Consider the following 12,187-nt stretch of genomic DNA (forward strand, 5'->3'; position numbering starts at 1 on the left):
ATTCAAATTTATACTGATTTGAAGTTAACAACCACCAACAGCTGTAATGCAATAAGAATTAATGTAAGATGGGGTGCAAATAGAGATTCTGGGTGTCCTAATGAAATGTTCCTTTTTACGATGTTTCTTCAGTGGGTGGTAATAAGCTAATGTGTCACTTTCAAGACTAGAGAGGGTATTGCTTGTGCTGCTTGATGTTTGACCCATGTTGGGCTACTTAGAACCACTTTGTAGGATGGAGATGTCCCTAGCTGAGACACATGAGGGGAAGAAAAAGGAGCCAAAAATACCTTCTTCTCACATATTTACCTATAAAACCATACCGATGACTTCGCCATCATTTTTTATCTCTTAGAGATTTATATAGCCTACATTTGAAATTGCTGCCCCATGCTTTGGCTGCTTTACCCAGAGTCTTTGGAAGACTGACACTTTTGATGAGAATTTACATTGTATGTTGACCACCCAACTGAAAAATTCACAGTTCATTAGCGGAATTTTACTTTATATAGTTACATATTTCTTAAAGACCTTGAAGAACTTGAAAAAAGAGAAAGGAAGAACCAGGTAAGAGCTGCTTAAATAAGCAGTTTAAAAGTGTATTTGGTGAATTATTAACCTTTTGAGTGAGGTGCCAAATACAGAAGTATCTATCTATCATTTATTTATAATGTATCTATCTATCTATCACTTATTTTTATGGTTTAGATGTGGTGTTCCCTGAAAGGTCACATGTAAGACAATGCAAGAAGGTTTGAAGGAGAAATGTTTGGGTTATAGCCTTAACCTAATGAGTGAATTAATCCCTGGTGGGTTTAACTGAGTGGTAACTGGAGGCAGGTGGGGTGTGGCTGGAGGAAGTGGTTCATTGGGGGTGTGGCTATGGGGTACATATTTTGTGTCTGGAGAGTGGAGTCTCTCTCTGTGCTTCCTGATCACCATGTGAGCTGCTTCCCTCTGCCATACTCTTCCACCATGATGTTTTGCCTTACCTTGAGCCCCCAAAATAAACTTTTCCTCCTCTACATTTTTGCTGGATGGGTCTTTTAGTCACAGCAGCGTAAAAGCTGAGAAAAACATTCATCTATCTACCTCTGGAATGCTATGCATGCCATGGGGTTATTATGAAGATGAATAGGAATAATGCATTGTCAAGTGCTCAGCAATGTACATGCTCTATAGTACATGACAATGACTCTTTCGATTGCTGTCTTAAATGCTATTTATACTATTAACTATACCTTCACGTATAGAAAAATTTAAGTTGTTCACTGTAATTTAAAACTAAGTTAGATTGGAAAATTAACTATTTTGAAAACTGAACAATCAGCTCCCAAGTCAGGCAATTTGACAAGATGACCAGAAAGGCATATTTTGGTTGTTTCCACCTGACTTAAGGTGCGACTGGTCTCCTTGCTGTGGGCATTAGGCCACAAGAGGGGCACAACTTCCTCTCTCCTAGAGCTCATGCCCTGTTTGTAGGACTGACTTTTCATTTCCGAAGAATCCTTTACAGTCTTCTTTTCTTTCTTTTTTTTCCCATAAGTTGCTTTTATTTTTGTCAACAAACTGTGTCATTTACCCAAGTAAGAAAACTCCTGTTGTTCAAGGTCTTTATCAGAGTTCCTACAAATCAGGTTAATTGGTGATCAACAGAGATTTTCTGCCTTTAATGAGGCCTAGTAGCCCAAGGCAAGGCCTACCTCTTGATAAGGGACTTTCTTTTTCCTTATTTTAAACTCTTTGATCACTTAAAAAAAAAAAAAAAAAAAAAAAAAAAAAAAAAAAAAAAAAAAAAACAGGAAGAACAACCACCGGGAATGTCATTGTTTTTTAATTGCCTGATTACCAAATGTTGGAGATAAAAGATAGATGTTCTCAATTAATAACATTTACATAGATTAGCATCACTAACAAGCCTCATTAGTAGCTGCTGATTTTTGTTTAGATGGTGTCCCATGTCATTTGCTCTCTCTCTGATTGTGCAATCGAATGCACCTTTAGTATGACAAAACATCGCCTTCTAATCTATTTCCATTAATCAAACTGTGAGGCCTTATAAATACACAGTCAGGTTTTTAATTAATTAAAAGTTAATATTACCTAGTGTAGATTTAACGAAGGGTTTCATGTGTTAATAAACTTCCAGAAACTGTTTCTCAACTCTCACTCTATTTTATGAAGCCTAGACACCTTCCTTGGATTAATCACAACACAGGCACGTCTCTATTCACACAGACGAGTACCATGGAAATACAATCATTTACTAAGCCTCCAGTTTTAAATCTATCATCTCAATAATCTGTCAATAGTCTCACGACAGTGATAATATCTCTACTAAATGCAATATGAAGATTAAGAGAGTTTAAGGGATGTGCCCGAGATAACTCAGACCTACCTCTAGTTCAAAGCCCAGACTCATTTCTCTGAGGGATGCTTTCTGCTTTCCATATGCACCCAGAATAAAAATTCACTGATATTCTGAGCAGAAGCAAGCATTCTGGAAAACTTACAACTAACCATCGACCTCATATTAAATCTCATCAACCAGTTTAAAACCTCTTCATTCACTTTTCAATTTTTAAAAACAAAAGATAGACAACTACCATAAATACATCTTATAAGAGGAATTTGAGATATCTAAGTGTATAATAATTCCTGAGCAAAAACAGTCTAAAAATCTGACTTTAACGATCTTATAAATACACAAAAATTTCATATAAGATTGTACAGCACAGTAAGTGGATAGATAAATGTTTGTTGAGAAAGGGTTTTCCAGGTATTTTGATAAGAATAAAAAATAATTATTTTTTATATCTTATGGGAAAGAGTACATCTCTAATATCATAATGCATATTTTAGGCAAAAACAAAGTACTTTCAGAGTCTCTAAGATATCAATGTTTATAAAGCTATTTAAATTTCTTACAAATGTGAACACTAGAAGGCACAGAATAGATATAAAAAAATCAGTAAATGATTAAAATGTCAAGAGAGGGATGCCTTCAGGAAGACCGAAGAGAGACATCCTAATATATCTCAATTCTTAAAAGAAAGTTAATATTAGGTGTGCAAAGTGAGATGAGATGCATATTTTCGCTCCACTATTTTAAGGGGTCCAGATATAAACCGCCAACTCCATGTAAATATAAGAGATAAAATTTCAAAAAGGACACATAGGGGAAAAGTTTTGTAAAAGAATTGAGGTCCTTTTATCCTCCTCAGAGTAAATCATGTATCTCTGCAATTCCAAGAGGTGAAATGACAATTCTAAAGACGTACTGCACAACACATTAAATGAGAAGAAAAATGAGAATCACACTGAAGGTGATGCAATGTGGGCATTAGTCCACTATTCCTTACATAATTTAGAGTGGTTAAAATAGCAGGTCTTATCTTTCTGCTAGCAGCACCTATCAATGAACACCCTTCATGTATCTCATAATTTCTCCTCTCACTATCACCCTCACTCCTTTTTCTGTCTTTCTTCATTTTCTCTTCTTAGGACCACAGAAGAACTCCAAATATTGATGTATAACTTTCTCTCTCCCATTCTTTCTTTCTTACCCCCCCTTCTTTTTCTACTATTGATTGAGCCCAGGAGCAATCTACCACTGATTTATAGCCCCAGTCCTTTTTATTTTTTATGTTAAGACAACTGGCTAAATTGCCCTGTCTGGCCTTGATTTAGGATCCTCCTACCTTGACCTCCTGAGTTGCTAGGATTACTGGTGTGGGCCACCACATGGCTTTACCCTATTATTTGGTGACATTTTGACACAAGTCATCAACTCATGCTCTCCTTGTTCAGTCATGGTTTGGGTTTGACGTCCATGCTCTCCTGGTCTCCTTTGCAGTTTCTTTCTCCCCTCCTCTTCTGTCCTCTCAATGTAGCTGTGCTCAGGGCTCAGCTGTAGCTCTCCTGCTTTTGCCATACCCTCTACCAAGGTGCTCTTCCTTACTTCCTGGTCTCCAAGTACTATCTAAACCATCACTGTCCCCAGTTTTTTTGTACTAGCCTTGACCTCCCTCTTAACTCCAGATGCATTGTCTAGCTGCTTAGTTTACATCTCCTCCTTGTTGTCAAATTGGAATCTCAAACTCCTGTGTTTATAACTTAAGTTTTGGGTTTTTGCCTCCTCCCTCAATGACACCATCTTACCTGAGGACTCTGTCCTCCAATCTTCCTCTTAATAAATGGTACCACCATACCCTCAATGGGTTAGGCAAAAATTGTGAATTATCTTTGATTCTTCCCTCTCGCACAGCCCTGTATCTAACACATCAGCTAGTCCTATTCAGCCTACCTGCAAAATGCACCTGGAATTGGGCCTTCTTGCCCAATTATGTTAACCACTACCCTGGCCAGAACAACTATAGCAGTTCTCAGATCTCACCCTCCATCTTCCATTCCAGTCCATCTATAACCTCTTCTCCACATACAAGGGTATGCAAGTTGGTTCAAGTTACCTCTCACCTCCTTCCCATAATCCACAGAGCATCCCTTTAGGATGAGGGCTGCCACCCCATGCCAGTCCTTCCAGTTTATACTCCTACCCATTCCCAGTGGGTGCTGCACTCTAGCCTCACAACCTTCTGCATGATAATCAACCTACTAGCCTCTGCTCAGGCTATTCTCTTTTCCTTACCATTTCTTTCCTACCATTTAGAACTCTGCTCACTGCCTCAGAGGTGACTCCCCATTTCCTCTTTAGTCCAGTCCTTCATGTTTTTAACTAATGGCATTAACCACTGTTCCTTTTCTGTTTATTATCATAACTCTAGTATGGAGAATAATTTCTGATGCATAGTATGTACTAAATAAATAAAACATAAATGAATAACTGAATGATGGCCAAGTTAGAGATAAGCAACTTAATATACAGAGAAGTTAAGGCTCTCCTGAAGTTTTCACAATATAGGGAAACTTACTCTGTACTTACTTATTCTGTCTCGAAGGGCTACATCCAAGCCTTTAATATGGTGGTTGAGACCCTGTGTGCCCTGCACAGAACCCCTGAATCTCCCCACTGCAGCTCTGGGGAACACTGTCTCTGCTTTCTGTTCCTCTGGTTCAAGCCCTCATGCTTTGTGATGCTTTGAACCTGGATTCTCCTTTCTTTCTGGTTAGATGGTTATCAGTTCTGTTCTCTGAACTGTGGCAGGCCAGAGTCCCACACCCCAGTGGAGGAAGATAGTTCAGACTTGCTAGACTTGGTCGTTATGTGACCTTCTGCCTGGCTTTTACATTTTCCTGTGGTTAGGTTTTTATTCTAATGGACCACCACACTTATCAGACTAGAGAAACAGGAAAATATATGTGGATTTTTAACCTTTCTTATGTGGTTCCAATGTTAGCTGTAATTGATGGCTATGAAATCATGATATGGATTCCCTTTCCAATGATTCAAGCTCAATTTTTCCCTATTAGTGCATCCTTGCCCATATCCTTGCTTTTAATGTATCATAAAATATATTGTTACTTGTTTTCACTCTAGTAATTTTTAAGTGTTAAAGTGTACAAATTTTGATTGTAAATAAAAATACTAGTTTTTCAGAAAGTAAAAAAAATCAGAGAACAGTGTATTTCAGTTAGTTCGATTTCGTATTTCTCTCTTTTGGATTGCATTTAAAAGATGAAGTTCATGTTTCATTATGCAATCAATTACATTCTTATTTTAGAAAAGGAGAAAAAAAATCCAGAAAATAAAAGTGTTAGTTCTCTGTAGTCCCACTGTAATATTGTAAACAATATTAGTAAGTATAGTAAGTATATGGATTTCCATCTTTATTTTTACTATATATTTGAAGTATAATTGTTATTGCATGAGATATACATACATATCATATGTGCAATGTGCACTTTTTCTGATTATAAATCTAAAACATATTTTACATAAATTTGGAAAATGAAATAAGCAACAAATCTGTTTTTATTTATGAAAGTTACATATAATCATTATAAGAGATTGGGACAATTGATAAAAATGAGCATAAAAATCATCCAGAATTCCTTTCAGTATTTTGTTATGTGCCATTCCAGATATTTTGTTTGTATGTAGTATATTATATATAGTATAAAGCTAAATAGTATATAGAATACATATTATATTGCATATGTAAGTTACTTGAACTCTAAAGGAGAACATACCATCTATGTAAATATTTGTGTATCATTTGTATAGCAAAATCCACACATCCTACTTTAAGAAGATATGAAGAAAGACCAAGTTACAGACATATCTGCTATAGGCAATTTATTTGTCTTTTTAGAGAAATATGTAATGAATTGTACAATATGAAATTTTACTGTGGAAAACACCTTTGTTTTTCTTTTTGATGCTGGGAATCCAACCCAGGGTCTCAGGCAGGCCAGGCAGGCACCTATAACTCAGGTGTACCCCACCCAGAACTTCTAATGATTCTTTTGGCACTTTATTCCAAGCAATTGAGTCTTTGTTAGATTGCTTAATTTTTTAGATATGGATTTTTTCAGAAAATTATACAATCTATTATATTTTTAAAAATTTATAAAGTATGCAGAATAATCTAAGGCAAAAGTTGGGTCATTTTTCACTTTTGTATTTCCAGGATTTGACCCAACCTTGTCTCAACATATATTTATTTTGAAATGAATGAGTCAAAAAAGACATCATTTGTAAAGTGTCTTCCATATTTTTATGACCCTTTTTATTCATCTATTTTTAGGTACTGGAGATTAAACCCAGGAATTCTTTACACCAAGCTACATTCCCAGCCCATTTTATATTTTATTTTGAGACAGGATCTTACTAAGTTGCTGAGGGCCTCTCTAAGTTGCTGAGACTGGCCTCAAACTTGGGATCTCCTACCTCAGTCTCCCCATTCACTGAGTTGGCAGGCCCAGCTTATTACTCTTTTTAAAATGATAAAATGGTTGTAAAATTTCAACATGCTCAATTCAGAAGGCCAAAATATCTATAAAACTGACTCATTGTGAATGCTGTTGTTTCATTTCTTTCATTTTGGATCCTCCAAGTATCTAGAATTATGCATATGCCAGGGGTTCGTCCCTCTTTTAACTCTGAGCAACCACAGCTACCCAGTATAGTAGCAAGACCTGTGCATGAGCCTCTGGCCTTTGCATCCCACCTCAAGGTCTTTCAGTCAGAGGATGGACCACTGTTATAGCAACAGTGGAACTTCCGACTCCATTGTATAACCTGAAGACACAGTGTGGGCTCCCACTTGCTTTCTCTGACCCTAATTTTTTCACTTGTACAGATTCTCTTTCTATTAAAGAAGAGACACTTTCTTCTTCAATCAATGTGCTTCTTTGGGAAGAACAGAATAATTTTAAAAAGTCATAAAAATCCAATTAATATAATACCTTGAGTGGTCCAGGATTTTATATAAGTACTTTCATCAAATGAAATAAGTAGTTTTTTGATAGAAGTTATATCCATGGTTTCTCTACATTATGCAAACTTGAATACATGTGTACAACATCCTAACACTTGAAATTAGCTTGCATATTTAATTAGTTATCTAATAAAGACAGCAAGTCTTAGACTATAGTGTCAAAGGTGGATATAAAAAAAACCTCCTTTTCTAATTACTATTTTATTAAATGATGATGTTTCTGAAAAAAATTGTTTCATAAAGAAACATTCTTCTAAAACATAATGCCATATAATATTCTAGAACACCGAGGTGCTAAGTGATTTGCTTAAGGTCATCTATTGAAGACTGGACCCACTTATGGTTCCCAGACAATTGCACTATAGACTCTGATGTTGTGCTGCTTGCATTGGTAATTGTCAATAAGTTTTGAAAATTCCAGGATCCATCATCAGGGTCTAATGTAGGCTGTGATCTCCAAACTAAGTATCCTCATTGAACCATTTGAGAGAAGAATTAAGCTGACAGACAAGTCTCATGCTATTAAAAAATATTTCTAGTGCTAAGTACATTCTTATTTTTTTGCATGTGTCAATATTCACTAGATTCTACTTACTTTTGTCAATAGTAGCTGTAGTTTATTAGTTGTGCAATCAGATGAACCTCCTTTTTATAATCCTAACCCTACCAACTTCCTTTGGACCACTGACTTAACAATATTCAAGTGAGTATAATATTCTATAATTCATTAATCTAGATTTATGAATTAAAAAAATAATTAGAAAATTCAATTGAATTTGGAAAGGAATATGAGGAGTCATGTATTGTCATGAGCCATGTTCTGAACAGACTGCTTTATGGGACTGAGTGAGTCTTTGCTCTGGTCCTTGCCTTTTATTTGCTATGGTTTATTAAAGAGACAACTTTGTATAAGGAAATGATGGACTTGGGTTTTTCCTCTGAGCTTTTTCACATACTAGGATGTGAGGTAGGAAAATTACCCAGCCTACCTAAGCCTCAGTTTCCTAATCTGCAAAGTGGCAGGGTAATAATTGTACCTATCTCAGTTAGTATTAACTGAGATATAATAAATAAAACACTTAGGTCATTTTCATCCATATATCCAGTCTACAAACAGTAGCAACTAATAAAACACTTAGGTCTATCTAGCCAATAGTTAGTATTACTAACTAGGTATTTAGATGTATGAGGTCATTCAGATTACAACATTTTATTAGAGACACTGGTATTAATGTGCTTTAGACTGAAAATTGATTATAGGGACCAAGTTTCTAAATAATCGTGATTTGGGATTTATGATGTGAATTGGTAGCTGCTACCATTTTTGGGATGGAGTAAAGAACTGTCCAGTCTCTGTTATAATTGTCTAGTGTTTGAAATTTATATAAATATCAATATAATTAAAATTAGCTCAAATAATTCTTATTATCTTCTAGGCATGGCAGTCCCTGCTCTGCTTTTAGGTTGTTAAAGCCTGAATTATCCATGAGAGCTCATTTTGCACATAAGATTCATTGGACAGTAGTCTTGCTTTGGGTCTTAAACTAGATACAGTGAAGTCACTTGAGTATGAAACTCCTTAAAATCCTTCATTTATTTATCTATTATTTTTAGACATTTGGAAAAACATCGCTAATTTGGCAGGTTTTCTCATAAATGAGGTAATCTTTAAAATATGGCGCTGAAATGAAAAAAGAGGAGTCCCTCTGAATGTTGAGAAACTATCCCACCCAAATATCAAAGTTTAATTTCATCAGGGAAAACCTCGGTAGGATGTATTCAGTTCACTCCGATTCCATAGTGGGGTGCAAGAGGTTATTTCTGGGAGGGATCTTAGTGTCCACTCAGTAGAGCAAGCAGCTCATACACACAGGTCAATTTACTCACTATCAGATTGGATTTCTATTTTGTCTGCCAAGAATCTCTGATTCCTTTCACTATGTTGGTTCATAAGGGGTTTTCCTTAAGTTATATGAAGACTCAGTAGAAAAGATGTAAAAAAGATTGAAGAAAGACAAACAAAGGTCAAATGGTTATGCCCAATAAGAAGTGTGTTCACATATTATTCTATGCTCTAAACATCTTTATAGAGTGTTTTTGGAAATTGCTGCATTTGTTACCTTAAATATCTATAATTTCCAGGTCAGAGACTCTTTGTAACAACCCAAATCATCTTTATTTATCACCAGATTGCTTTGAAATTCCTAAATTCAAGTAGTTTTTAATTAACCATAAGTTATATGCATATTTCACATGAACTTCTAATGATATTTTAGAAGGGGAAGTCCTTTTTTTTTTCCTTGTGGTACTAGGTATTGGACCCAGAACCTCACACCCTGAGCCACTCTCAATATAGAGAGATGATTGAAACAGAAATGGGACCAGAATTGCAGTAGGTAATTATAGGTTTAAATGCTGCTATAGTTGTGTAAGTGTAAACATGGTGTTAAAAATACTATGACTGAAAAATACTATTTAGACATACATACATAATTTGTATGTTATGACAAAAGTAAATACATCTTTAGGTTATGTATTGTTAAAGGAATTAATAATGACAAACCAGTTAATTGTCTGTTCAGTCTACACTATTAATTTGCCCAATACCATGTTTAAGAGATGTCTTACAGAACAGGTATTTCCCAAAGATTGCCCAAGTTCTGGAATTAACAATGTTCTAAAGATTCAGAGTCACAGGTTCTAGAAATAGTGATTCAGTAAATGGGATAAGATCAAGAATAGGTCTTATTTAGAAGTTTCTAGAAAAGGTGAATCTGAGGTGCAACTGGGTTTAGCAATTCTGGATCTTGTCTTTTCCTAAAAATAATTCAAAAGTCACCTGAGCAATGTAGTTCAATAAAAAAAAAAAAAGCTATTTTTTTTTTTTTTAAGAATACAATTTAGATAGCTTAGAAAATCTACTTCAGGAGCTACTCAGAATGGTAGAGTAATAATTAATAGTGGCCAGTGAAGGTAGGATTGACATAATGTACAGGTGTGAGTGACATAATTATTTTCACTTATTTATTATTTTGTTACTTTAGAAAACAGTAACTGGTTCAATTGCTCCTTGGGAAAGTCATTTAATTTTTTTTGAGCCCTTAGTTTTCTGATCTGTTGGGAGTAGGTTGATCTTTTGATAGCATTCAGCAATGGTTCTAGAAGTCTCTGATAAAATATTTTTTAAAAACAGAAAAAAGGCAAAGTAGTGGCTGTATTTTCCTAGGCACATAAATTAACGGATTCATAAGATGATAACCTTACTCTGAAGAGGAGGTGTCTAAAAAAGGACGAGGAGGAGGGGGAGGTTAAAAACATAAGGAGCATTAACTAATATGCCAGGTCCAAAGCTCAGCATTTTGTGTAAATTATTAAATTTTAATCTACATGTGGACCCCAAGAGGTTAAGGAGGTGTATGAAATGAGAAAACTAAGACATTGCAAAGTTATGTTCCTAAGGACACTGGCTAAGGAGTGACAGAGCAGGAATTTGAACCAGCAAGGCTGACCCTGTGCTCTGGACTATATTATTTTCAGCCTCAAAAATACATTTCTTGGACAATGTAGATTGGGTTCCAAGACAACTATAGACACTCTCAAGTGTCTTCTTTAGATAGTTCTGCCTAATTAGAAAGAATTGGTGCTGCCGCAGCCTGTGGCCGCTGACACCCCTGCCTCCGACGCTGCTGCCCTCACATGGAGGTCTTGGGAGTGGGGGGCGGGGCACAGCTGCCCCTGAGGCTCCTGCTGCAAACGCCTGCATGTGTTTTCTCTGGTGCCACTGCGGCCTGTACCACCGCAGATGCCCAGAGGTTTTTTTTCTCTAGGACCGCTGGCACCACTGCCATCGCCTGGAGGTTTTCTCCCCGTGCACAGCTGCCCCTGATGCTGCTATGGCAATTGACTGGAGGTCTTGTCTCTGGGCTCTGCTGCTACTGTTGAGGTGTTGCAATTGCCCAGAGGTGGCTGCCCTGGTTGCTGCCTCCAAAGCATGGAGGTCTTTTCTCCATGTACAGCTGCCATCTACACTGCTGCCCCAACCACTGCTGCTGCCACTGACCCCCGACCTGCTGCCAATGCCACTGAAGACTGCAAGTGCTGCTGAGTCCTGCCTGCTGCCACCCACCCCTACCACTACTGCTTCTACCAGAGTTCCGTACCAGGGAAACTCCAGGTTTGGTTGCACGTGGTTGCATTCATTTTGAACACCGACCAGAGCCTGAGGTTTGGGATGTTGGTGGGTTTGCTGCTGTTGGGGCACAGCCAAGCCTGTCCCGGGACACTGACCAGGACCTGGAGGTTCAGTGTCGGAGTGCCTGGGGGTTTGGCTGTACTTGGGGTCTTCCTTCTGGAAGTACTGGTTGCAGCCATCTAGATACTCTTTTGCAGGATTGCTCATCCCTGGTGTTCTCCAAATTCTGATGACTTTGAGATCTTGGGACTGTGACATGGCTGAACAGAGACATATGGGGTCCAGATTGGTGGAAAAGTGACTCTGTCTGCCAGGGCCGATCTGGGCAGAGCAGTTTTGTGGGAAGTCAGAGACAGGACAGAGAAGCTTTTGGTGGCTGACAGAGACTGTTGTTCAATTTTCCACTGAGGTTTATTTTGTTTTTATTTTTTTCTCTCTGGCATTTCTTTCCTCCACATTTGGAGCAGGGTGTTTTTCATGCACCAGTTTGTTGAGGATGGTGTTATATGCATGGTGTTCTGTAGTTCTGTTATGTATTCTTACATTTTTAATTTTTTTCTCTTTGTATGTATTCTTACTCTCACTTGTCTATTTT

This window comes from Sciurus carolinensis, chromosome 2 (genome assembly GCF_902686445.1).
Source record: "Sciurus carolinensis chromosome 2, mSciCar1.2, whole genome shotgun sequence".
Lineage (NCBI taxonomy): Eukaryota > Metazoa > Chordata > Mammalia > Rodentia > Sciuridae > Sciurus > Sciurus carolinensis.